This window comes from Ranitomeya variabilis, chromosome 1 (assembly GCF_051348905.1).
Source record: "Ranitomeya variabilis isolate aRanVar5 chromosome 1, aRanVar5.hap1, whole genome shotgun sequence".
Taxonomy (NCBI): Eukaryota; Metazoa; Chordata; class Amphibia; order Anura; family Dendrobatidae; genus Ranitomeya; species Ranitomeya variabilis.
In genome coordinates this window covers 152,544,821-152,572,497 of record NC_135232.1, presented here as the reverse complement: position 1 = coordinate 152,572,497, position 27,677 = coordinate 152,544,821, and positions in this window count along the sequence as shown.

Sequence of the window (27,677 nt, the reverse complement as noted above, 5' to 3'; positions counted from 1 at the left end):
TGCAGGAAATGGGCTACAGGTGCCGCATTCCCCAGGTAAAGCCACTTTTGAACCATAAACAGCGGCAGAAGCGCCTGACCTGGGCTACAGAGAAGCAGCACTGGACTGTTGCTAAGTGGTCCCAAGTACTTTTTTCTGATGAAAGCAAATTTTGCATGTCATTCGGAAATCAAGGTGCCAGAGTCTGGAGGAAGACTGGGGAGAAGGAAATGCCAAAATGCCTGAAGTCCAGTGTCAAGTACCCAGTCAGTGATGGTGTGGGGTGCCATGTCAGCTGCTGGTGTTGGTCCACTGTGTTTCATCAAGGGCAGGGTCAATGCAACTAGCTATCAGGAGATTTTGGAGCACTTCATGCTTCCTGGCACCTGCTCACAGTGCCAAAACCACTGGTAAATGGTTTACTGACCATGGTATTACTGTGCTCAATTGGCCTGCCAACTCTCCTGACCTGAACCCCAAAGAGAATCTGTGGGATATTGTGAAGAGAAAGTTGAGAGATGCAAGACCCAACACTCTGGATGAGCTTAAGGCCGCTATTGAAGCATCCTGGGCCTCCATAACATCTCAGCAGAGTCACAGGCTGATTGCCTCCATGCCACGCCGCATTGAAGCAGTCATTTCTGCCAAAGGATTCCCGACCAAGTATTGAGTGCATAACTGAACATTATTATTTGATGGTTTTTTTGTTTGTTATTAAAAAACACTTTTATTTGATTGGACGGTTGAAATATGCTAATTTATTGAGACAGGTTTTTTGGGTTATCAGGAGTTGTAGGCCAAAATCATCAGTATTAAAACAATAAAAGACCTGACAAATTTCAGTTGGTGGATAATGAATCTATAATATATGAAAGTTTAATTGTAATCATTACATTATGGTAAATAATGAAATTTAACACTATATGCTAATTTTTTGAGAAGGACCTGTATGTCTAGAGTGTTTACTGTGCAAATTTCAGCTTGACCTCTTTTTTCGTTGTGTGTTATATAGCACAATCACTTTAGCTTGCTTGACAATACATGCTTTCTGTCAGATTAATACTTTGCAAAACTTTCATTAAACTGTCATTTTAAATCTGTTTCAATTTCACCTTCCTTTCTGCTTATTAGTTTTACTGCCTTACTGTATCTGATGACATGAAAGGCTGCTTTTCTTCTTCATGCACCTGTCTTCTCAAGGTTTATCTTTCTTGACAATTTACCAAAAGATAAAGATACACAAATTCACATATTAGCTAAAAAGTATGACAGGGGCATTAGTGACTTACTAAAAAAAGCAGACACTCTATAAATGCTTTTGACCACCCATTAATAGGTAAATCTTAGTAACATGTTAGGAAAGCAAAATCTGGAACACAGAAAGATAGAGTAATACTTTCCAAAGGTATATTGTACACTTACACTTAAATAAGATAATAATAATAATAATAATAATAATAATAATAATAATAATAATAATTTATCATTAGCATTTTCTGATGTCAGGGCATAGTAATCTTTGCAGAAGATAAAACCGCATATACCAGCAACGCAGCACTCTCCGAGATCTTAAAAACAATGTCCTTTATTAAACATTCATAAGATCATAAAATGCATAACAGAATGAAAATATAGACTGGTTGTCTACCTTAATAACTACAGTATTTCAGACTTAGCAGTCCTCAGAAATTTCCAATACAACAAGAAATATATATCATCTTGAATGTTTTCAAGGCAAAGATTTGATACAGGTAGCAGTGGTATATGCCTTACAGCAAGGGCATTATTGGCATTAAAGATCTGGGGCTCTTGTCCCAAACTACTTGCCCTGAGCCTTGGATGTCCGATGACTGCTAAACTGAACGACTCAGCATGAAAATGACACCAGAACAGAACAATTTTGTGATAGAGCACAAACACAAGCTCCCTGCTCTATAACTGTCCATTTCTAAGCCGCAGACGTCTTTAGGCCTGCAGCTTGTAAGACGTCAACATACCTAAGTAAGTGGTGCAATGACATCACTACATTGAGCCTCTGCAGACCTGCTGTGGAAATCAGAAGAGAATATGGAGGTTGCAGTAAGAGGAATCAGGATTAGGTGAGTATAATCTTTGTTTTTTTCTTCTGGTTGGGAGGGCCATAATGCAGTGTATAAGGGGCTGTGGGAGCTATAATACAGTGTAAAATGGGCTATTGGGACAATAATACAGTGTTTAAGGTTCTATGCAGGCCATAATAAAGTATAAAGGGGTTGGGGGAGCTATAATGCAATGTAAAATGGGCTATGGGGGCAATAATACAGTGTTTAAAGTTCTATGCGGGCCATAATACAGTATAAAGGGGTTGGGGGAGCCAAAATACAATATATAATGGGCAATGGGGATTATAATACAGTGTTTAAGGTTCTATAGAGGCCATAATACAGTATATAAAGGGCTGTAAGGGCCATAGAAATGTGTATAAGGGGATGTGTGAGCCTTAGTACACTGTATAAAGGGGTGTGGGTGTCATAATACAGTGTATAATGGGCTGTGGGGCCATAATATAGTATAAAGGGAACTGTGGCGGCCATAATACATTACATAGGGAGCAACGGGAGCCATTATACTGTATATAGGGTTCTGTAAGAGGCAATCATACTGTATGTGGGGAAAAGTAGAAAACAACAAGGCACTCAACAAATATGACTTGTGGATGGTGCACAAGTAGGGTAATTGGAGCGGCCCCCAAACGCAGGACGATGGGTCACTCGAATCCGGGTCTCTCTCGGTTCTGAGGATGTCACGGTGGCCCGACCCGGCCCGTGGTCCTGCTAAGGGGCGCCCAATAAAAGGTGTAGGTGGTGGTGTAGGTCGCAGTAAATTACGAGGACACAGGGTTGCAGTCTCTTTACCTCATTACTGAAGGCTTCGGCATCCGCAATCCAGAGCACTGCTAACAGGGCTGGCTGAGACCGGCCGGTCCAAAGGCACATCCAGAGTTCCCTTTGCAGGTGGAAATCAGTGCCTACCTACTAGCGCCTGGGTGTTGTAGTACTTCCCTGCTGAGCACCACGGGATAGTCCTCACAACTATCGTGTATGTTTCTGTTCTTTTTCTCTCCGTCCCCCAGATGATATGGATAGGACGCACCCGTATGATGGGGTAGGCCTGGAGTTATTTTATAGGGACCCTAGAGACGCCCCTCTCCCACAATTGCCTCCGTTGTCTTCATTAGGTGATTTAGGTGAGGCAGCCAACCTAAAATTAACTGCCCTGCCGTTGGTTTGAAGTAATGCGTAGAGCCCAATACTTCCTCGGCGTTCCGGCCACCGGCTACGTGCCTCAGTAAGATGTTGCCGATCTCCTACGACTCCTACTGGTTCTATCGCCTTTGTGCTGTGATCTCGTTTCTCACTTCTCCACAATATACTTTGCTTCGTGTCCTTTCTTAAGATGCCGCCACAATGAAGTGCAGGCGCGGCTCCGTAACGATCTGTCCTTTTCGCTAGGCCTCTGCCAGGATCCCACCCCTGACAGAGACCCCCCTGGATCTTCCCAAGCAACCTCTTGTCTCACTAGGTGTTACCTGGGCAAAACCCAGTCAGCTTCTGCCTAACTTCCTATCCAGCCCCCAGTTTTACCAGAGTGTGAGGAGTGGCCTAATACATAGAATCCTTTGCTCCCCCTGGTGGCCGGAGTGTGAAGTGTAATGTGTGATGGTTATACCTGGTCAGGTGAACTCCTTTAGTGCAATCAGACGTACCATCATTTCAAGTCTCTTTGGGGTAGTGCAACTCTCAAGTTGCAAGTCTGCAGTGAACAAGAGCTTCTGCGCTGTATCCAGGAACAGTCTCTTCAAAAAGCTCTTTCCTTTGTAAAACCAGTAGGGGGCACCTTTAAGAAGGTGCAACTATTTACAGCAACAGTTTGTGAATCATTCACCGTCCATGATTCGGCAGTCTTTTAAAACAGTGATGCAAAACAAACATAAAGCATTAGGGATCCCGGGTAAACAAAGGGATCCCTTTAAGGACTAACCCTGGTCGGGTTTAATGCAGCGAGGAAAACACACACAGTTAACTATTTACAGTTGTTCCAGTTCTGAGGTTTACTCCTGTGAATCAGGAGGTGGCTTCCACCAGGGCCTCACCTGACAGGTGGCCCTCTGCGGTTTAGGAAAGCTTGACTCCAAATCCACTCCTGGCGCCAGGTGCACTCCATGGGTTTGTCCTTTCCGCATGACCAGGTCGTGTGCTGCAATGAGTGTCTGAGTGGGCCGGTGGATAACACCGGCAGTGGCGGAAGCCGCAGCAGCCGCTTCAGCGGCAAGCTCTTCTCCCTCGGCTCTGGATACCGGCAGGACGGCTGTGCATCCCTGCATATCTCGAGCCCACCAACGACTCCCCTTGAGATATCGGCGATAAGTCACCACATCTCCTGGCTTCAGGATAGCTCCGGCACCGTCTCTGCTCAGGCAGGGCTCTACCTCATCCCGGGTAATGCGAACCCTTTTCGTCACCCCAATCTCCTGGACAAAGCCTCTCCCTCCCTGGGGCTGGTAGATGATCACCACACCCCATTTTGGCAGGGAACCGTCCCGCATCTCACCTCATGCCTCCCGCTCCACTTCCCGCTAGAACTCCGCGATTAGGTGATTCCGGTACTCTCCCCAAGGGAAGGGTCCAATGCAACGCCCCTCTGGTGGTCTGGTGTCAGGCGATGGGGACACCGGAGCTCCGGCAGTCGCGGCGATAAACGGGTCAGGTGTGGAGGGGGAATGGTCCTCCGGGTAGCTGCGGCACCGGGTGCCCGCACTTAAGGCGGCTCCTTCCGCGCCACTCCACTCCGCTGAGGAAGACGCTAGGGCTGGTGTCGGCACAGGCAGGGGACCCTCCATCGGCAGCTCCCAGGGGTCCAGGCTCTCCAACGGTGGCATGTTGGAGTAATCCTCCGGTGACGGGGTCTGTGCGGGGCCATTCTCTTCTGGAGGTCCCCTCTGGTCGCCGGCTCCACTCCTTCTGAGTCATAGTTTCGTTTCTTCGGACTCCGCCCGCCATAGAGAATTAGAAGGCGTACCTCAGCTGCTGACGGACACGTCCTCAGGATGCAGCAATATTTAGACTGGGCGGCCATTGTTCTTCACGCTCTTCAGCTTGTTCATGCCCACAAATCCAAGCCCTTCTTCTTCTGCGCTCCGCGTTGCGCTCTAATGGTGGCGGTTTTGGCGGGAACTTTTGGCGGCAAATAGCAATACACAGTCTTTGCAATAAATCACGGTCAAAGCACAATTCAATCACAGTTCCAAGGCACATATGACCTGATTCTTCAGGCTTAAGTAGATCCTGTTCATGACGCCAAGTTGGAGCGGCCCCCAAATGCAGGACGACGGGTCACTCGAATCCGGGTCTCTCGGTTCTGAGGATGTCATGGTGGCCCGACCCGGCCCGCGGTCCTGCTAAGGGGCGCCCAATAAAAGGTGTAGGTGGTGGTTTAGGTGGCAGTAAATTACGAGGACACAGGGTTGCAGTCTCTTTACCTCTTTACTGAAGGCTTCGGCATCCGCAATCCAGAGCACTGCAAACAGGGCTGGCTGAGACCGGCCGGTCCAAAGGCACATCCAGAGTTCCCTTTGCAGGTGGAAATCAGTGCCTACCTACTAGCGCCTGGGTGTTGTAGTACTTCCCTGCTGAGCACCACGGGATAGTCCTCACAACTGTCGTGTATGTTTCTGTTCTTTTTCTCTCCGTCCCCCAGATCATATGGATAGGATGCACCCGTATGACGGGGTAGGCCTGGAGTTATTTTATAGGGACCCTAGAGATGCCCCTCTCCCACAATTGCCTCCGTTGTCTTCATTAGGTGATTTAGGTGAGGCAGCCAACCTAAAATTAACTGCCCTGCCATTGGTTTGAAGTAATGCGTAGAGCCCAATACTTCCTCGGCGTTCCGTCCACCGGCTACACGCCTCAGTAGGATATTGCCGATCTCGGGGCACGACTCCTACTGGTTCTATCGCCTTTGTGCTGTGATCTCGTTTCTCACTTCTCCACAATATACTTCGCTTCGTGTCCTTTCTTAAGATGCCACCGCAATGAAGTGCAGGCGCGGCTCCGTAACGATCTGTCCTTTTCGCTAGGCCTCTGCCAGGATCCCACCCCTGACAGGGACCCCCCTGGATCTTCCCAAGCAACCTCCTCTCTCACTAGGTGTTACCTGGCCAAAACCCAGTCAGCTTCTGCCTAACTTCCTATCCAGCCCCCAGTTTTACCAGAGTGTGAGGAGTGGCCTAATACATAGAATCCTTTGCTCCCCCTGGTGGCCGGAGTGTGAAGTGTAATGTGTGACTGTGATACCTGGTCAGGTGAACTCCTTTAGTGCAATCAGACGAACCATCACTCCCCTTAGTGGCAGAGCGACAGTACTGCAATGACCAGGACTCTGGGGCGCTGCATATCCAAGCCATAATCTAAGCAAAAATAAACTTGGCACTCAAATTGATGGAGGACCCCACATGCAGTATGAGGAAATTTAATTTATTTTGCATACAGACAAAAAACTGAAAAAATAACTGAACATTTTCGGTCTCACATTGGACCTTCATCAGAGTTCTGGCTGGTTCAGAAGGATAAGACAGTGTGCTTCAAATAAGCTTGTAGGATGATAAGAGGAAAATGCCTGAAATGCCTGAAATGTAGCTCATTCATAAATGGTGACTGCCGTCACTGTGGTAGAGTACTGGATGCTGTGTGGGGAATTAGAATTCAGTTCTGCATGTCCTCCTGTCCAGCTCCCAGGACCTCCACACACACAGCACTTGAAGCAGTGACCATAGTCACCTCCACATGGATGCGCTGCACATAATCTGATCTACATATACAGCAACCAGCATTTCGTCACAACGATAGTGATTACCTATAATGGACATGCTACCACAGTGACGGCAGTCACCATTTATGGACGCGCTACATTTAATTTACCCACATACAATCTTGCCTCCTTAAATAGCATTCAGGCATTTTCCTCTTATCATCCTTCCAGCTTATTTGAAGCACACTGTCTTATCCTTCTGAACCAGCAAGATACTCTGATGAAGGTCCAATGTGAGACCGAAAACATTCAGTTATTTCTTCAGTTTTTTGTCTGGATGCAAACTAAATGAAATTTCCTCATACTGTATGTGGGGGCCTCATCATATTGTAAATAGGGGCTTCTCTGGGCCTCATAATGTATAAAGGGAGTCGTGGAGACATTTAATAAGGGGCTTTGGGGGCCCCATAATGTATATACAGGGTTTTGGGGACATCATACTGTATTTAGGGGCCTTGTCATATTGTATATAAGAGCCTCAATGTATATAATGAGCTGTGGGGGCCTCATATTGTATATAAGGGGCTGTGGGGGCCATAATACTGAAAATAAGGGGCTGTGAGGGCCTCATAATATTGTATACAGGGGCCTTCAATGTATATAGGAAGTTGTGGTTACATTGTATGGCATATGGGGGCGTCATGCTGTGTATTAAGGGATTTGTGGTCATCTTATTGTATAAAGGGTCATCAAATTCTTTATAGGGAACTGTGGGAGCACTGAGCACATTATTAATTTTAAATGTAGGCATTATTAGTTTTGATTAGTGCTATCAAGGGGCTTTATTACTATTTTGGTGGGGTTTATTTACTTTAAGGGGACACTAAAGGGTATTTGTTGATTGGAATATTATATCCTTCAAAGGAGCATACTTGGCTTTACTAGTAAAGATAGAAGACACAATTTTTGAAATATTGAAGTCACTGTTCCATGCCACAAGTGCAGGCAGGATGGAAGATTGTATCTTTCTCATAATCTCTGCAGACAAGACATGGATGGAAGAACTTAGCATGTTGGTCTGGACCAGATGACAAAGATTAGAACAGTAAACAATGTCACCAGAAATAATGGAAGCTTTAAGTCACCATATTGTAAATAATTGAACAGGAGTCACTTATATGTTCTTCAGGACTGGTATCTACCACTGTATGGTGGAAATGTAATGTATTTCAGTCATTTTGTAGGGATAGGTATATACTGGTATTATTGGTCTTTGTACAGTATGTTTTGTTATATAGAGGTAATGGCCATATTATAATAGGTAGTGGTTATGGTAGTGGACATTGTGTATTATTTTGCTACATTATATTGGCTTTATAAAGTAGATATTATAGTAATATTGGTATTTCCATAGTTTTATAGGGTTAGCAATAGTAGTATATAATAATTATGTAGCTTTAGATCTTCTCTAAGGCTGGTTTCACACGTCAGTGGCTCCGGTACGTGAGGTGTCAGTTTTCTCACGTACCGGAGACACTGACACACATAGACACATTAAAATGAATGTGTCTCTGCACATGTCAGCATGTTTTCACGGACCGTGTGTCCGTGTGCAAAACACAGAGACATGTCAGTGTTCGTGGGAGCGCACGGATCACACGGACCCATTAAAGTCAATGGGTCCGTGTAAAACACGTACCGCACACGGATGCTGTCCGTGTGCAGTCCGTGTGCTGTGCAGGAGACAGCGCTACAGTAAGCGCTGTCCCCCCAGCGTGGTGCTGAAGCCGCCATTCATTTCTTCTCTCCAGCAGCGTTCGCTGGAGACAAGATATGAAAAATCTTTTTTTTTGTGTTTAACCCCTTTACCCCCAAGGGTGGTTTGCACGTTATGGACCGGGCCAATTTTTACAATTCTGACCACTGTCCCTTTATGAGGTTATAACTCTAGACTGGAACGCTTCAACGGATCCCAGTGATTCTGACATCGTTTTCTCATGACATATTGTACTTCATGATAGTAGTAAAATTTCTTTGATATTACCTGCCTTTATTTGTGAAAAAAACGGAAATTTGGCGAAAATTTTGAAAATTTCGCAATTTTCTAACTTTGAATTTTTATGCAATTAAATCACAGAGATATGTCACACAAAATACTTAATAAGTAACATTTCCCACATATCTACTTTACATCAGCACAATTTTGGAACCAAAATTTTTTTTTGTTAGGGAATTATAAGAGTTAAAAGTTGACCAGCAATTTCTCATTTTTACAACAACTTTTTTTAGGGACCACAACTCATTTGAAGTCATTTTCAGGGGTCTATATGATAGAAAATACCCAAGTGTGACACCATTCTAAAAACTGCACCCCTCAAGGTGCTCAAAACCACATTCAAGAAGTTTATTAACCCTTCAGGTGTTTCACAGGAATTTTTGGAATGTTTAAATAAAAATGAACATTTCACTTTTTTTTCACAAAAAATTTACTTCAGCTCCAATTTGTGTTATTTTACCAAGGGTAACTGGAGAAAATGGACCGCAAACCTTGTTGTAGAATTTGTCCTGAGTACGCCGATACCCCATATGTGGGGGTAAACCACTGTTTGGGTGCATGGCAGAGCTCGGAAGGGAAGGAGCGCCGTTTGACTTTTCAAAGCAAAATTGACAGGAATTGAGATGGGACTCCATGTTGCGTTTGGAGAGCCACTGATGTGCCTAAACATTGAAACCCCCACAAGTGACACCATTTTGGAAAGTAGACCCCCTAAGGAACTTATCTAGATGTGTGGTGAGCACTTTGACCCACCAAGGGCTTCACAGAAGTTTATAATGCAGAGCCGTAAAAATGAAACAAACATTTTTTCCCACAAAAATTATTTTTAGCCCCCAGTTTTGTATTTTTCCGAGGGTAACAGGATAAATTGGACCCCAAAAGTTGTTTTCCAATTTGTCCTGAGTGCGTTGATACCCCATATGTGGGGGGGAACCACCGTTTGGGTGCATGGGAGGGCTCGGAAGGGAGACTTAGATGGAATGGTCTGCAGGCGTCACATTGCGTTTGCAGAGCCCCTAATGTACCTAAACAGTAGAAACCCCCCTCAAGTGACACCATTTTGGAAACTAGACCCCCCAAGGAACTTATCTAGATGTGTTGTGAGAACTTTGAGCCCCCAAGTGTTTCGCTACAGTTTATAACGCAGAGCCGTGAAAATAAAAAATCCTTTTTTTTCCCACAAAAATTATTTTTAGCCCCCAGTTTTGTATTTTTCCAAAGGTAACAGGAGAACTTGGACCCCAAAAGTTGTTGTCCAATTTGTCCTGAGTACGCTGATACCCCATATGTTGGGGAAAACCCCTGTGTGGGCACACGGGAGAGCTCGGAAGGGAAGGAGCACTGTTTTACTTTTTCAACGCAGAATTGGCTGGAATTGAGATCGGACACCATGTCGCGTTTGGAGAGCCCCTGATGTGCCTAAACAGTGGAAACCCCCCAATTATGACTGAAACCTTAATGCAAACACACCCCTATCCCAAATCCCAACGGTAACCCTAACCAAACCTCTAACCCAGACACACCCCTAACCCTAATCCCAACCCTATTCCCAACCGTAAATGTAATCCAAACCCTAACCCTAACTTAAGCCCCAACCCTAACTTTAGCCCCAACCCTAACTGTAGCCTTAACCCTAGCCCCAACCCTAACCCTAAACCTAGCCCTAACCCTAGCCCTAACCCTAGCCCTAGCCCTAACCCTAACCCTAATCCTAACCCTAGCCCTAACCCTAACCCTAGCCCTAACCCTAACCCTAACCCTAGCCCTAATGGGAAAATGGAAATAAATACGTTTTTTTAATTCTTTTATTTTTCTCTAACTAAGGGGGTGATGAAGGGGGTTTGATTTACTTTTATAGCGGGTTTTTTAGCGGATTTTTATGATTGGCAGCCGTCACACACTGAAAGACGCTTTTTATTGCAAAAAATATTTTTTGCGCTACCATATTTTGAGAGCTATAATTTTTCCATATTATGGTCCACAGAGTCATGTGAGGTCTTGTTTTTTGCGGGACGAGTTGACGTTTTTATTGGTAACATGTTCGGGCACGTGACATTTTCTGATCGCTTTTTATTCCGATTTTTGTGAGGCAGAATGACCAAACACCAGCTATTCATGAATTTCTTTTGGGGGAGGCGTTTATACCTTTCCGCGTTCGGTAAAATTGATAAAGGAGTTTTATTCTTCGGGTCAGTACGATTACAGCGATATCTCATTTATATCTTTTTTATGTTTTGGCGCTTTTATACGATAAAAACTATTTTATAGAAAAAATAATTATTTTGGCATCGCTTTATTCTGAGGACTATAACTTTTTTATTTTTTTGCTGATGATGTTGTGTGTTGGCTCTTTTTTTCTGGGACAAAATGACGTTTCAGCGGTACCATGGTTATTTATATCTGTCTTTTTGATCGCATTTTATTCCACTTTTTATTCGGCGGTATGATAATAAAGCGTTGTTTTTTGCCTCGTTTTTTTTTTTTTTCCTTATGGTGTTTACTGAAGGGGTTAACTAGTGGGACAGTTTTATAGGTTGGGTCGTTACGGACGTGGCGATACTAAATATGTGTACTTTTATTGTTTGTTTGTTTTATTTAGATAAAGAAATGTATTTATGGGAATAATATTTTTTTTTTCTCTATTTAGGAATTTTTTTTTTTTTTTTTTACACATGTGGACATTTTTTTTTTTACTTTTTTACTTTGTCCCAGGGGGGGACATCACAGATCGGTGATCTGACAGTTTGCACAGCACTCTGTCAGATCACCGATCTCACTTAGAGCACTGCAGGCTTACCAGCGCCTGCTCTGAGCAGGCACTCGGTAAGCCACCTCCCTCCCTGCAGGCCCCGGATGCCGCGACCATCTTGGATCCGGGACCTGCAGCGAGGAAGGAGGTAGGAGACCCTCGGAGCAACGCGATCACATCGCGTTGCTCCGGGGGTCTCAGGGAAGCCCGCAGGGAGCCCCCTCCCTGCGCGATGCTTCCCTGTATCGCCGGCAAACCGCGATAATGTTTGATCGCGGTGTGCTGGGAATTAATGTGCCGGGGGTGGTCCGTGACCACTCCTGGCACATAGCGCCGAAAGTCAGATGCGATAGGCAGCTGACACCCGGCCGCGATCGGCCGCGATCGGCCGTGCTCCTCCCGTGAGCACGGCCGATCGCGCTGTACTATTCTGTCCTTGGGAAGTAGGGCCCACCCCACATGGATGGAATAGTACGTCCAATGACAGAAAGGGGTTAAAATAAACATCCCTGTCACCACCCCTTGTGCGCCTGCCCGCTGGAAGTAAAATACTCACCCGGCTCCCTCGCTGCTTCCTCTCAGTGCCGCAGCTTCTTCCTGTATGAGCGGTCACGTGGTGCCGCTTATTACAGTGATGAATATGTGGCTCCACCTCCCATAGGGGTGGAGCCGCATATTCATCACTGTAATGAGCGGTACCACGTGACCGCTCATACAGGAAGAAGCTGCGGCGCTGAGAGGAAGCAGCGAGGGAGCCGGGTGAGTATTTTATTTCCAGCGGGCGGGCGCACAGGGGGTGGTGACAGGGATCTTTATTTTAAACACACACACAAAAAAATGATTTTTCATATCTTCTCTCCAGCGAATGCTGCTGGAGAGAAGAAATGAATGGCGGCTTCAGCACCATATGCAGGGGACAGCGCTTATCTCTAGCGCTGTCTCCTGCACGGTCCGTGTGGTACCCAGTCGGCACACGGGGGGCACATGGCTGCCGCACGTGTGCCACACTGATGTGCCACGTGAGCACACAGACACAGATAACTCCGGTACCGATTTTTCCGGTACCGGAATTATCTGTACATGTGGGACAGGCCTTAGATGGCAGAGGTTGTATGTGGAGACATGCAATTAGGACCCTACAATGCCCCTTCCTTACAGCAAGCCTCTGCAGGACTCATACTCTTTTCATCCAAGACACATTTCTTATCCCTCACTTCAGCAGTCAATGACAGATCAATACTGGAAGCACTAACCAGCTTTTTACTTTCTGACAGGAAACACATGCGTCACTTCATTGTGACTAATGAATACATGAATTCCACAAATGCTGCACACGTAAAAGCATAAGGTACTTAGAAAACATGTTTTTGATCAAGAGATGAAAATGCCACCCAACCACGTCAAGGTGCCCTTAACTTTGGATGGACCGAATCCTTGTGGCTGGCCTCCCTATGAGCCTAACAAGGCCTTGACTGAAATGACAAGTTATTAAAACCTTTCTGGGAAAGATGAGTAGAAAAGGGTGCACAGTCCATGAGGGGGACACTTGTCTCAATAAATACTGCAATAAAAAACACAAAAAGGGCTAGCACACCTTTAGTATTAAATCAATATACAGGTGCACAAATATGCAGTGGCTAATATACATACAGTCATCTGCCCTACTCCAGTCGGCAGCAAATACAGATCAGTTTGCATCTGAACTCTTTTGACAGTTTGAGTATGCCTTCTTGTAAAACATGACAACAGCATCCCAGAGTTCATCTCTAGCAGGCTGGACAAGCTTTCTCTTGAAGCTATTATCACTAATCTCTAGAGCTGTATGGTACTTTCAAAAATTGAATTTGTGATCTTCAACACAGGACAGACTGATGACACTTCGAGGGGAGGGAGAGAGGGAGAGAGAACATATAACCTGGTAATGAATTGAGAGGAAATTGAGGGGGAGACATTAGAGGGTTCCCAGGAATCACATCCAGTAGTCTGAAATTACTGTTTTGGCTGCTGGGCCGGGTTCTGCTAATCGAATCACATCCACTCTACTTAAATTTAGAGTATGCAATGATGGTGTCACTCCAATCTGGCTCATCATAAAAACAGTTGGGAATGCTGGGAGGTTAAGAGATTTGCAGGCCTTCCATGAATCAGTCACAGATTATTGAAATGGCCTATGGACCAGTGTCCTCCTAATAGATTCTTCTTCTCTACCTGTAATGCTTCTTTAGAATGTTTTACATTTTTTGTGGTTGCTTGTCCTGTGAGCTAAGAAAAGTATGTGTCAAACAATATTTAGTGATAGCTGCTGCCTGCTACATTTTCTTTACTTTGTGCCAATATGAATTTATTAAACCACTTAGAATAATAATAAAAAGTCATTGTGACATGAACTATTTTGAATGAGAGGAGGTTACACTCAGCTAAACATTAAAGTGTATTTACTGTAGAATTGTGTGCCTTATCATATAATTCATGCAGAACTGTAGAAGAAAAATTGTTCTGGCGTGAGGAGCCTATGATTACACCTAAATCTTATACTGACTGAGCATAACTTAGGAAAGAACACTTTTTTTGGTCATAAATCATAGTATTAAAAAGAGCTCATATCTCTGCCAAAACACTGTAAACTGAAGTAAATACATTATAGCTAAGAATAAGCGAATGTGCTCAGTGGTACTAGGATATTACTTGAGTATTCACTCAATTTGAAGCTTGAATCACCGCCCGCTTGTTTGCTGCCTGTTAAACAGCCAATAAGCATGCGGGGATTTCCTGCCAGTCACTATAGTGCCGTAGCCATCTTGGTAGTAGCAATACTGTGACTGGCGGGCTGCATTACCTCATCAGAGGTTATAAAAGAATGGGCTCAGCTCACTGAAGCCATTGCACAGCTCAGGCACAGTTCTGATCGGAGGGAGAGAGGAGTTACCCAGGTCTGTGTGTGCACAGTTTATCTAAACACAATCCTATAGTGTTGTTAAACCATTATATCAATAGTCCTTCTAAGGGCTAATCTTGCGCTTTGCTCTTTGTATTAGATACATTCTGAATTTAGCCTATGGACAGTTGCAGGAGGAGGGAGAGAGGCAAAATAAGGGTTTGCAGTCCATTGATAACTATATAGATGCTGCACATGACCACATTATTTTTTGGGTGGGTGAAAAAATTGACTATATTGTCATTCATAGAGAATTACATGCTTTGTGTTAAATTGCAGTGATATATAGCATTACAAATTTATTTAAAAATTTCAAATTTTTTATGGATTCAATTTATTAATCTATACCGTATTACATGCTCTGTCTTACATTTTGGTGGGATATAGCACTCCAAAAAAGTGGTAAATTCTTTTTCTGAATTCAACTAGTCATCCATTGAGCATTACATTGTTTGTTTTACATTTTGGGGGTATATAACACTCAAAAAAAGGTTCAATTTTTTTTCTGGATTCAATTTATTCATCCATAGATTATTACATGCTTTCTTTTACATTTTGGTGGTATATAACGCTCCAAAAAAGAGATTATAATTTTTTTCTGGATACAATTATTCATCCATGGATTTTTATGTGCTTTGTTTTACATTTCAGTGTTAATAACCATCAAAAAATGCAGTAACAATTTTTTCTAGATTGAATATATCACCCATAGGGTATTACATTCTCTGTTTTACATTTGGTGGTATATAATGCTCCAAAACAGCGATTACATTTTTTCTTGATTCAATTTGTCATCCATTGAGTATTATGTGGTTTGTTTTACATTTCAATGCTATATAACACTCGAAAAGAGCATTAAAAATTTCTGGATTCAATTAGTCATCCATAGATTATTGAGTACTTTGATTTACATTCAGTGATATATAACACTCCAAAAAAGTATTCAAAATGTTTTCTGTTTTCAATTAATCATCCTTAGAGTGTTAAGTGCTTTCTTATATGCTTCGGTGATACATATAACTCTCCAAAAAAGCATTCAATTATTTTTCTGGATTTAATATGTCATCCATAGAGTATTGCGTTATTTGTTTTACATTTCTGTGGTATATAACACTCATAAAATGCGTTCAAAAACTTTTATGGATTCAAATAGTCATCCATAGAATATTACATGATTTGTGTTATATTTCAGTGGTATATAGCACTCTGAAAAAGCATTCAAATTATTTTCTGGATTCAATTAGACATCAATAGAGTATTATTTGCATTGTTTTATATTTCAGTGGTACATAACACTCCATAAAAGTGTTTAAACAATTTTCTGGATTCAATTTGTCATCCATAAAGTATTAATTGTTTTGTTTTACATTTCAGTGGAATATAACACTCCCAAAAAGCGTTAATTTTTTTTTCTGGATTCATTTTGTCATCCATAGAGTAGTACGTGCAGTGTGTCAGATTTTGTTGCTATATAACACTCGAAAAAAGCTTTCAAATTTTTTCTGGATTCAATTAGTCAGCCATAGATTATTACGTAGCTTGCTTCACATTTTGGTGGTATGTAACACTCCAAAAAATCATTCAAAAACATTTCTCGATTCAATTTCTCACCATAGAGTATTACATGCTTTGTGTTACATTTCAGTGGTATACAACATTTAGAAAAAGCATTTAAAAATGTTTCTGGATTCAATTAGTCATCCGTGGAGCATTACTTGCTTTGTTTCACATTTTGGTCATATATAACACCCCAAAAAGCGCTCAAAATTTTTTCTGGATTCAATTAGTCATCCGTATAGTAGTACATGTTTTGTATAACATTTTAATGGTATATAAACCTCCAAAAAAGTGTTGAAAAATCTTTCTGGATTCAATCAGTCATCCTTAGAGTATTAGGTGTAGTGATGAGTTAGAATGCTTGTCATTACTCATAACTCGCCTGAGTATCAGTATGCTCGGGATGCTCGTTACTCAGCAATTTTTTTGCATGCTTGTGCCAAGTTCGAATTCCCACCCTGCATGTTTGGTACTTCTTTTTTTGGCATTATTGAGATTTACTGGCCGCATAGTGCTAAACTGTACCTATGGACACAGGCAGAGTAGGGAAAGGTGCTGCTCTGCTGAGATAGGGACAGAGTTTTAGCTGCATATAGGCAGGAATTAGACACCTGTAATCTTTCAACTGCAACAATAGCCCTTATTAGGGCTAATTATAATCAATATTCTTGCTGCTGATAGCAGCACTTAGGGAGAGATTCTGCTGAAGAGATAGTGTAGGACAAGATAAAGCCAATTGTATGTCCTTTCTGCTGAAACTCATATCAAAAACTCTTCAAGTTCTCAGGGCTAAGCATATTCTTTTTGCTGTTAATCCTGCAATCCTGTTCTGAACAGGAAAATATTGTATGCCATTTATACTGCACCAGTTGTGTGTCAAAGGCATATAGCCAGACCTGGTTGCTTATCAATAGCATCGCTATATTGTTCCTGTTGGAGTCTTTTGTGGTGAGGGCACTCACCTATGTCAGTTGTGCGATCCAGTAGAAATAATATATATTGGCCTGCACTCTGTCGTAAGGCAAGGTGCTGGTGTAAGGGGCCAGATGACCCTGTAGGGGCCAGATGAGTCCATGTAATAGAAATTCATCACACAATCTGTAGTTTGATGTGATGCAAGAAAATAAAGTTTATTACAAATGGTGAGAACAAAAAATTGAAAAAACGCAGGACAAATTATTTAGAGCGACTATATTCAATTGTCGTTTTGACCTATCCCAGGTCTTATTCAATACGTTGCTGCAAGAAGAAAAGATAAATCAATATCATGTTCACACAAAGGGTTAAAATCAGGTGACAGTGGTAAATTACATAACATAAAAACATTTCAGAAATTACATTCCCAATCTGTATAAATAGGTATGACATTCCGTGGCATTGTCCCTGTATTTCAAAAGAGTACAGCACAATGTCATTAACCCTAAATGTAATCAACAAACTGATTAAGGCAGGTAGGACATAAAACCAGCTAATCACAACATAATGTGTCAGATGCTTTAGTCATGGGGCTAGATGTAGTTTGTGTGGGATTATTTCTTGATTATAGTCAAAAGCAAGGTGCGCTGTGGAAATACATAGGCGATCCACGGCACAACTCTGGAAGGATGTGTATAAGAATCTCCTGCTTGCTGCTGCTCCCCATGCTGGGACTGGTGAAATGTCCAGAATAAATCATGGAGGAAAAGACTGGTGGTTTAGGCTAGCACTGCCAATTACTGCAGGATGAAATCCACTGGCCATGGTGTGTATTAAAAAACCTGTTTAATAGAGCTCAACGAAGTTGAACAAGTTTTTTATTACACACCATTGTCCTTGGATTTCATCTTGCAGAACTTGCCAGTGCTTTTCTAAACCAACTGTCTTTTCCTCCATTTCCTTGTGCAAAGATTTTTCAACAGGGAAATATCATATGCCCTTTATACTGCACCAGTTGTGCATCAAAAGAAAAAAGTCAGACTTGGTTGGTTATCAATAGCATTACTATATTGCTCCTGCACTGTAACAAGTCCATTGGAGGTGGGCAAATTTTCCTGCGATAATAATCCTGCAAAGTTTTCGCAACAGGGATATATCATACATAATTTAAAATGGGCAAGGTATGTGGTAATGGAGAGGAAAGTGGACGTAATGCTGATGATGAGGCCATGGACAAGGTCAAACTGCAACACACATCATGTCGACCTAGCTTCTTTTCCCATTTTGAAGGGGGCTCAGAACAACATTCTTGAAGTGAGACCAGAGTGAAAAGGTTGTTGGATGAATAGCAGACAATACTTCAAATCACTTTTGCCAGAACAATCCTATCTTTCACATGATCCAGTCTCAGTAGCCATGATTATGGACCTCACCCTGATCCTCCTACCTCCCACCATGCTGAGTGCCCAGAGACGAGTAATACCATACTTAGAAACTCTGATGAGATTTTCACATTTCCATTTAGAGATTCTAGCCTCTTGACCTGCCCATTTTAAGCAGGACATGAGGAGAACGCATGTAGGGATGCTCAAATATTAGTCTTATGAGGTGTGGATGATGATGAGACACAATAGCCAGCAAGTGATTTTGTGAAGTCAGCATGTCAGGAGGAGGACCAAAGTGCGGAAGTGGAAGACGATCTGGTGGACAATGAAGTCACTGACCCAACCTGGGAAGGTGACATGCAAAGCAAGGACAGCAGCACGCGGGGAGAGGTATCTGCAGCACCACAACAGGCAGAAAGGGGCAGTGGGGTAGCCAAAGACACAAGGCAGGCAACTGTTCCCCAGAGAATTAACATGGGTGAAGTTGCCAGGCCAAGGGTTAGGTGTTCCCAAGTCTGGCATTTTTGTAAAGACATTCAAGTTAACCCAACATCTGCCATGCCAGCATTAGCAGGGAAAGCACAACTATTAGCCTGACCACCACCAGCATGCTCAGGCACATGACAGCAAAGCACTTGACTTTTTGGGCAGAATGCTAGGGTCCAGAAACAGTGTCTGTGTGTGACACCACTGCCTCTTCCCCTGTTCTAAATGTACACCAATCCCCTGTGATGATGGAGAAGATACCTCCCACCCTGCACCTGTCATTGCATGCGTGCAAATACTGTCAGTAACCATGTCCTTGTCCTAGTGCAGCATTCAGTTGTCCTTACCACAGTCTTTGGAACGCAAGTGTAAACATATAACCTCCCACTCACAGGCAACAATACTAAACAACTATATTTCCAGACTGTTTGCCCTGAAAATGTTGACATTTAGGCTTGTGGAGGTGAAAGCTTTCTGCAACTTCATGGCGCCTGTCCCTCGATACTCAGTTCCCTGCTGACACTATTTCTCCCAGTGTGACCTCCCTGTCTTACACAAGCACGTGTCCTGTAACATCAGCCGTGCCCTGACCAATGCTGATACCGGGCAGGTCCACTTAACCACGGACAATGGACAAGTGCTTATGACCAGGGACGCTACATTTTCATGACGGCATACTGGTTGAAAATTGTGGAAACCGGAACCTAGTTGAACCCTGGGACGGAACATGTGCTACAGAAACTGAGGATTGCGAGTCCTGGTTCCTTTAGTGCTTCTCCCACATTCTACAACAGTTCCTGCACCTCCTCCCTTTCACCCTCCATTTCAGAAACGTCATCAGTCGAAAGCTGGAAGCACTGCAACACTGCCTTGGTCAAGCGGCAACAGGCTCTGCTGAAGCTAATCTGCTTAGTTGAAAAGCCGCACACTACTGCAGAGATTGTTGAAAGGTCTAACAAACCAGGCTGATCTTTAGCTCTCGCCCCTGAACCTACAACCAGGCATGTTCGTGTGTGACAATGGCTTTAACCTGGAGGTGCCTTTGAAGCTTGGCAACGTAGCATACATACCATGCCTGGCCCACATGCTCAAACTAATGATTCAGTGGTTTGTCAAAACCTACTCACATCTGCCTGAGCTGTTTGTAAAAGTACGCTGCATGTGCAACCATTTCCGCAAGTTTGCTACAGCTGCCGTTGCCCTGGCAGTGTAGCACTAAATATGAGAAACATGGAGTTAAAGTCCAAAATTCATTCCAAAACACATAGCTTTATTGAACATTAAGGCACAAACAAGTTAAAAACATGTAACAGTACAAGGTCATGATTCTAGTGAGCAATGGGTAGAACAACATGGGTCTCTAATGTATAAGGGGTGGGGGGAAGAGACACAAATAGCATGCATCGACTCATGTAAAAATTCTAGTGCATTACAGTTTATATACAGGTCCTTCTCAAAAAATTAGCATATAGTGTTAAATTTCATTATTTACCATAATGTAATGATTACAATTAAACTTTCATATATTATAGATTCATTATCCACCAACTGAAATTTGTCAGGTATTTTATTGTTTTAATACTGATGATTTTGGCCTACAACTCCTGATAACCCAAAAAACCTGTCTCAATAAATTAGCATATTTCAACCGTCCAATCAAATAAAAGTGTTTTTTAATAACAAACAAAAAAACCATCAAATAATAATGTTCAGTTATGCACTCAATACTTGGTCGGGAATCCTTTGGCAGAAATGACTGCTTCAATGCGGCGTGGCATGGAGGCAATCAGCCTGTGACACTGCTGAGATGTTATGGAGGCCCAGGATGCTTCAATAGCGGCCTTAAGCTCATCCAGAGTGTTGGGTCTTGCGTCTCTCAACTTTCTCTTCACAATATCCCACAGATTCTCTATGGGGTTCAGGTCAGGAGAGTTGGCAGGCCAATTGAGCACAGTAATACCATGGTCAGTAAACCATTTACCAGTGGTTTTGGCACTGTGAGCAGGTGCCAGGAAGCATGAAGTGCTCCAAAATCTCCTGATAGCTAGCTGCATTGACCCTGCCCTTGATGAAACACAGTGGACCAACACCAGCAGCTGACATGGCATCCCACACCATCACTGACTGGGTACTTGACACTGGACTTCAGGCATTTTGGCATTTCCTTCTCCCCAGTCTTCCTCCAGACTCTGGCACCTTGATTTCCGAATGACATGCAAAATTTGCTTTCATCAGAAAAAAGTACTTGGGACCACTTAGCAACAGTCCAGTGCTGCTTCTCTGTAGCCCAGGTCAGGCGCTTCTGCCGCTGTTTATGGTTCAAAAGTGGCTTTACCTGGGGAATGCGGCACCTGTAGCCCATTTCCTGCACACGCCTGTGCACGGTGGCTCTGGATGTTTCCACACCAGACTCAGTCCACTGCTTCCTCAGGTTCCCCAAGGTCTGGAATCGGTCCTTCTCCACAATCTTCCTCAGGGTCCGGTCACCTCTTCTCGTTGTACAGTGTTTTCTGCCACATTGTTTCCTTCCAACAGACTTACCATTGAGGTGCCTTGATACAGCACTCTGGGAACAGCCTATTTGTTGAGAAATTTCTTTCTGGGTCTTACCCTCTTGCTTGAGGGTGTCAATGATGGCCTTCTTGACATCTGTCAGGTCGCTAGTCTTACCCATGATGGGGGTTTTGAGTAATGAACCAGGCAGGGAGTTTTTAAAAGCCTCAGGTATCTTTTGCATGTGTTTAGAGTTAATTAGTTGATTCAGAAGATTAGGGTAATAGGTCGTTTAGAGAACCTTTTCTTGATATGCTAATTTATTGAGACAGGTTTTTTGGGTTATCAGGAGTTGTAGGCCAAAATCATCAGTATTAAAACAATAAAAGACCTGACAAATTTCAGTTGGTGGATAATGAATCTATAATATATGAAAGTTTAATTGTAATCATTACATTATGGTAAATAATGAAATTTAACACTATATGCTAATTTTTTGAGAAGGACCTGTACACAATATATACCCAGCTATGTGGGGGTGCAGAAGGAGTGGTGCAATTGTAACCCAGACTTGGGAAATGTATAGGTTAGTAAATGGTACTAAGCATCAGACCATCTGTATCAATGTATATAATTTGAAAAATTGCTCTTACCCATGGTTACACAGAAGGGACAACACGTAGCCAGCCCCAATGTGCATTTTGCGTTGGCCTCTTCAGGGGGCCATCTGGCAGTGCTGCAGCAGCATTTTCAACTTCCAGCTCACCGACTCATGTGTGATGTCACCAAGCGTATGCTTGCAAGGTTTTTGTTGAATACCAGCTGCAACATGCCTATTGGTGTTCTGGTCAGCCTCCGTACATAAGAGCTGATGAGTGGTAATGGATTTCTGACATCTGTGCAGTTCTCCAAAACTTTTACCTTGTGTAGTTTGTACAGGGTAAAGCTTACCAGGTCTCATTCATCAAACTGTTTTACACTAAAACAATTTTTGTTGTCCATAATAATCAATTGGAGCTCATCTCTCATTTTACCAGAGCAGTATTTGAAATAAAAGAGGCACTTTCCTGCCTGTCAAGTGGTACTCAGTAGGCAGATAGTGTGTGAATGTGTCCATCGCACCATACTTGATTTAAGGAGAATCTGTCCACGGGCTTTTGCTAACTAATTTGACAGCAGCATGATGTGGAGGCAGAGATTTTTATTCCAGTGATTTATTACATACTGGGCTTCTTGCCACAGTTTTGTTAAAATCACTTTTTTATCTGCTGCAGATCTATCAACTATCTGAGCTTTGTACATGAACTCTAAATCCTTCTTGGTCCCTACTGTATGCCTCTCTTTGTCTGCTTTATCTATCCCGGTTTTTGCACAACCACTCTTCCTCCAAGTTTAAAAGCTCTTCCATTTGTATGACCATAATATCCCCAGCACAGCAACACATTTGCCTTTGAGGTGCAGCTCATCCCTACTGTAGAGACTATAGCAGATAGAAAAGTTAGCCAAGTTCTCCATGAACCCAAATCCTTCATTGCTGTACCAATCTGTAAGCCACTTATTTATCTCCCTAAGTTGCCACTGCCTTTCCAGTTACAGTCGTGGCACTGGTAGTACTTATGAAAACACCACCTCGGAGGTGACGGACTTCAGTCTCTCGCCTAGTTCCCTTTAATTATTTTTAAGAACCTTCTATCTCCCTCTGACTTTCATTTGTATCGTCATTCATTTATTTTGTCTGACTGTGATTTGTACCAATGTGTACCATGTCTATTGGGTTTTACCAGGACCCACCCTTTCAAACCCAATCACCCAGAAGACAACACACTGTTCAGCATTCACAGTGTCAGCTGAAGTTTACCCTTTTATTTATAGATTCCCTTACTACCAACATCTGTCTAGCCTTTGCTGCCCTTATATTTCCCTCCTTCCTACAGCAGTCATTTTCTTGGTTGCTAGAAGCAACATCCTGCTATAGTGATCTAGTCCTGGGCTTGCAGCCCTTATATCAGCCAAACAGGTATTTTTACTAGGGTGTGCCATATCAAGACAAGACTTCAAGACACTTTTCCCCTACCCTTTCTTCCAACTGTTACCCAGCTACCTACTTATGTGTCTAAATCTTACCTACTACACCAACCTCCATATCGCTAGCACCAGATAGAGCATGCAAAGTGAGTACTAAACTCCTCTCCAGGTTTGCAATGTTCCTGAGTGTTTCAAGTTACATATTTAGATCCATTACCTGGACTTCCAAAAATACAACATCCAGAGCAGATAGACTCACTCTCAAATGGTTGCTCAAGGAATGTATACATCCCACAAGATACACACCTGGTAGCATTGTCCATGGAAAACAAACTAAATGGAGATGAACAGGAAATATAAGAAAAAAATGCAAAAGGAGATAAAGAAAACACTAACTTTTAGTTCTTGTGTTGAACTATAGCATTACTTTTAAGTTTGTCCTTATCTGATCCTCGAACTTTAATACAACCTCTGCTTCACTCAGCAGGCCTTGTTTACAGCCTTTGGAACTTAATCCCAAGACAGTAAGGGCTTCCCTATCCAGAGGACAGGGTATGACTTAGGTAACGTTCACATTTGCGTTGTTGGGCGCAGCATCGTCGACGGATACCGACACATGCGTCATGCGCCCCTATTTTTAACATGGGGGGGCGCATGGACATGCGCCGGCATGCGTTGTCAAGCGTTTTGTGACGCATGTGTCATTTGGGCGCAACAGTCAGGCCACAGCCGACGCTACATGATGCAGTTTTTTGAGCGTCAAATTTCATGTAAACGTCGGATGCATGCATCACAAAACGCTGCGTTGTGCATGCGTTTTGCGTTGCGTCGCTGACGCTGCGCCCAACAACGCAAATGTGAACGTAGCCTAAGAGGGAATCTGTCACCCATTTTTTGTGACATGATGTAAAAATATCATTCAATTTAGTGTCACATAAGCATTATAGCAGTACTTTTGATACCCCCTGACTCCCCACCTTTGATGCATAAATACCGGTTTTAGCTCTCCTGCAGTGTATGTAAATCTCCTCGGTCCAGTCTGATGGGAGGGGCTTATTCTCCTCTTCCCCCCTCCTCAGCTTGCTGTATGTATTGTGATCTGTGAATATCACAGATCCCGTAAAGCTTCCGCGCGTGCGCATTGAAATGGCCTCTCGTGCATGCGCAGTATGCTTTACCCAACTGCGAGCAAAGCCAAAAAGCATTAGTGCGCATGCGCCGGAGTACTAAGTCTCATCAGTCTTTCTCTATGTTTCGGGACATAGTTCACTGGCGCATGCGCACTAATGCTTTTCAGCTTTGCCCGCAATTGGGCAAAGCATACTGCACACGCGCAGGAGGCAATTTGAAGGCTCACGCGCGGGACCTGTACGTGAACAACGCTATTCACAGAACAGAATGCTCACAGCACGCCGATTTGAGGTGGAGAGAGGGACCAGAATCAATGTCCATCGGACCGGACCAAGGATATTTCCATACAGCGTGGGAGCAATATAGAAGGTTTTTATGGGGGATTCATGGGGAGTCAGGGAGTTTCACAAGTAGTTGGGGAATGTACAGCTCACAATCTATTAGATGATATTTTTAGTTGATAGGCCAAAAAATGGTGACAGTTTCCCTTTAATGCTTACTTAAGATCAGATCCCTCCCTAGATCCCAAGATTGGGTCTCTAGAAACCGAAACTTGAATGGAGTGGAGGTGTGCATTGCAGACCTCTGCTCCAATTACGTCCTATAGGACTTCCATAGAAAGCCAAGTAATGTGCTCCTCTATTTCCAGCAGTCCCATTGAAAATAAATGAAGCAAAGTTACAGCATGAGCATCTCTGGTCCATTCAAGATGGGGCTCTGCAAAGGCAATTTTCCATTTTTTGCATCCCAGATCTAAGAATGAAGGCATTCCCAGCATTTAGACCCCCGGTGATCAGTAAGTTACCCTCTATCCACAGGATAACTTCATATTTTATTAATAACCCTTTAAAGAGGACAAGAGGACCTGTCAAAACTCCAGATACTCAAAAGACTTCTGTTGTGGAAACAAGTAAGAATTAATTGTTTGCTTCCAAAATGTGTACCTTATTTATTCATTCCTTTGTAGGGTTTTCTACACTAATATTCAATTTTTTTTTACCATTTATATTATATAAAAAAAAGTTAACATGAAAGGTCACTTTAAATAATAATAGCAACAATTTCAATAGTAAAAATAATAATCATTATTATTATTATTACTATTGTCATCACTATTTTTTCTGTATTTCTTTTGACAACATGTTATTATTTTTCCATGCTCACTAAATAGAAACATAATTTTATCAACTCATATTTAAAGCAACACATTTTACGATTTAATGTTGTCATGCCTTCAGCATGTTCACAGTACAGCACTCTATCAACATAGGGCCAGATGTGTCAATAGAGTTGTAAATTGACTAACTTATGTTGGTAACTTTTTTGGGCTTGGTTGGTTAACAATTCAATCATCTCATTTTTGTACAATTACTGAAACCATTTCTTTCTCAATTTCATACTAGTGCAAGCAGATAATTGAGCTATTAATAATTTAGGGAAAAAATGGATAGCTATGCTATCTGTGACAAGTAACTGATTGAAATCACTTAACATCTCATCAAATACTGTATAACAATTTGTTCCATGGCCATTGCTTGTTGTAGATTACTGTAGTTAACTTATATTTGGGTTTGGCTGGAAAATTAACATTCAATTGACAATTTTCATTACAACTACAGAAAATCTAATTTTCCAAATGTCACATTGGTGCTGAGTAATATAAGCAGATAATTGCACCATTAATAATTTAGAAAATATAAGGCACCATATTTTGTGTCAACATTCAACAAGTATTTTAGTAATGTCACATAAGATGTCTTAAAAAATCTAATATGGTTATTACTATCATGAGCCTTTGCTTTAAAATATATATTCACAAATATTTGTAAGGTATAAATAATGGAAAGGAGAAAAAATACCTACACTTTCGCTTACAGACATTTCGTACTCATATATTTTTTAAACAGGACAATTTCAATAAATTTTATGCAATTTTTAGGTTGTTCTGAACACACAATGTAGTACTGACTTGAGCAGAATAACTTTTTTCTTATTTCGCCTTTCTGTCACAGAGATTTAAGCAAGCAAAGTATTTGGAACCTAATGAGTTAATTTTCGCTAAGTCCAAGTTTTCATGGGGATGTGTGTATTTCTTCCCTCTGTATAATATTGCCCTATCATAAGCAGGTAGCAACACATAGGAATGAAAACAAATGCCCCAACCATAGCTTAGAGCAGTAACCTGTACCTCGAGAGTCACATGTGGCTCGCGGTCCCATGAATTGTGGCTCACGGCTGTCTGTCATCTTGGTACATTAGTTCCAGTTCTAGCAAACAGGTATGAAGAGCACATTTGAAAATGGTGAATTTTCTGAGCAGCCCTGCACAGAAGAGCAGATCTGGATGTACTGGTCTTAGAGGTTTTGAGATAATTTAAATATGCTATGCTGGAGACAAGATGACACCACCTGTCAGAGGTGGTGTTTGAAGCTGGATGTGACAGTGTCTTGGGAGTGCTATAACACTGAATGGGGGATATTGTGGGATCCCCTGGATCTTTGTATACTGCTTTGGGGTGATTTTTGTGGAAAAGCTTTAGTTACCATTATGACTGTAATGGGGGCATTGGTTGCCACTATTGTGAGGGGGCGGGAGTTGAATGTGGCTCGCGACCCTCTCTCAAGGCTGGATGTGGCTCGCGACCCTCTGTCAGAGCTGAATGTGGCTCTCAAGGTCAGAAACGTTGGGGACCTCTGGCTTAGAGCATGTTAGAGTTTGATAGTGGGTGAGATGTAATAACAAAGATCTTTTGATCTCCAGGCCTAATCTCATGCATGATTAGAATGTTCTGTGAGGAAAGCATAGATGATTTACACCTTTCAGATAAAGTCAAGGCAGCTCTCTTCATCTCATAGCACTGTCACCTTTGCTGTACTGCCCCTCCCCCTACTTTGCTTGTGTGGGGATGAAAACTCAAAGGTGTTAGGCCCCTTTCACACATCATTTTTTTGCTATCAGTCGCAATCCGTCGAATTTTGAAAAAAACTGATCCGGTGACTGATGCGGCCAGAAACATTTTTTTCTCATAGACTTGAATTATCGATGGATTGTGATGGATGGCCTCATGTTTCACCCATTGTTCGCCGAATCCATCGAAAATTGTTTGTCTGGTGGCTGGAGACAATGGACAAAGCAAAGTTTTTTGTGTACATCAAAAAAACAGGCAACAACAGATCC